The sequence below is a fragment of the Sarcophilus harrisii genome, chromosome 3 (assembly GCF_902635505.1).
Source record: "Sarcophilus harrisii chromosome 3, mSarHar1.11, whole genome shotgun sequence".
Taxonomy (NCBI): Eukaryota; Metazoa; Chordata; class Mammalia; order Dasyuromorphia; family Dasyuridae; genus Sarcophilus; species Sarcophilus harrisii.
Genome location: NC_045428.1, coordinates 142638417 through 142639812, shown reverse-complemented (window position 1 = coordinate 142639812; position 1396 = coordinate 142638417).

The following is a 1396-nucleotide window of genomic DNA, read 5'->3' as shown; positions in this document are numbered from 1 at the left end:
ATTGAACATATTATGCATGACTGAAATCTATCTTTGGTAACTTATTGTTTGAAGAGGGAGAGTTGGAATATTCCTTGCTTGTCTTTTTCACTTTTAGGCTTTCTTTCTGCTTCCATCACTCAGTAATCTCTCTTCTTTTGAGATTCACTCAAATCCAAATATCTTTTCAAAAAAGTTTTTTTAATTGATGTCAGTCACAAAATTCCCTCCCCCCCCCTCCACCAATATTCCTCCCCTCTCCCAGGGAATCATCCCATATGCCAAATAATATTTTTTAGAGTAAAAAAAGAACAAAAAAGGAAAGATAATTGATGAAATCATCAAAAAAAGTTTAAAAATATATGTAATTTATCATACTCATGGACCTCCCATCACTGCAAGGGGTGACCTGAGAAGGTCTTCTCAAGCTCTTCTCTGGTGTCATGTTTGTTCTTTGTAATTTACAACATTCATCTTAGATTTTTTTGGGGGGGCAGTTCTATCCATTTACATTGTTGCATCACCATTTAAATTGTTTCTTGGTTCTGTTTCCTTTCTTCTGCATTAGTTCATTTAGATATTTCTATGTTCCTCTGTATTCATCACATTTGTCATTTCTTATAGCATTGTAATATGCCATTACGTTCATATTTGCCTTCCTATCAGGATTCTGGTAACTTAATGAGTTCAGTGTCTATCCATCTCCTCATTAATGCTTGACCATGTAGTAGGAGACATCATCATATATACTGATTTACTCTCAAACACCATATCCTCCAGGTTCCTTCACTTCTTTCTCATTGCCTATTCTGGCATCTCCTCTTGGCAACACATATATTATATACTGTCATTTAATATACATACACACACATATATAATATCGATATCTATATCTATATCTGTAGTCATTATATATTGATTTTATCATTAACCACAAGTTTTATACTTCTACATTCATAAATCCTGAGATTCTTTTCTGATTAAAATCTATCATTTTATATCTCCCTTTACCTTGCCACTCCAAACTCTGTGGCCACCAATTCTTCTGCTCCACAGTTCTTCCTTGGCTATAATTCTTGGCTTCCACTTTTTAACTGCTTATTGGAGTAATTTAACTCTCCAGTTTGATAATGACACCTCCCTATTCAATACTGGCTCTCTATTGTCTCTAAGATCAAATGTGCTTTCAAAGCCCTTCATAATCTGGCCCCTCTTACCCTTTTTTATTCTCACCTCTTTTAATCTGAGATCCAGTGACATTGTTGTACTTGCTATGCCTGAAACAAAACACTCCCTTTTTAGGGTGCTGTTTACTTATTCCAAGCCTAGAATTCCTGGCCTTCCTGGCTATTTTCAAAGCCACAACTAAAACAGTGCTTTGTTCAAGAAAACTTTTCCAAGTATCCTTAATACTATT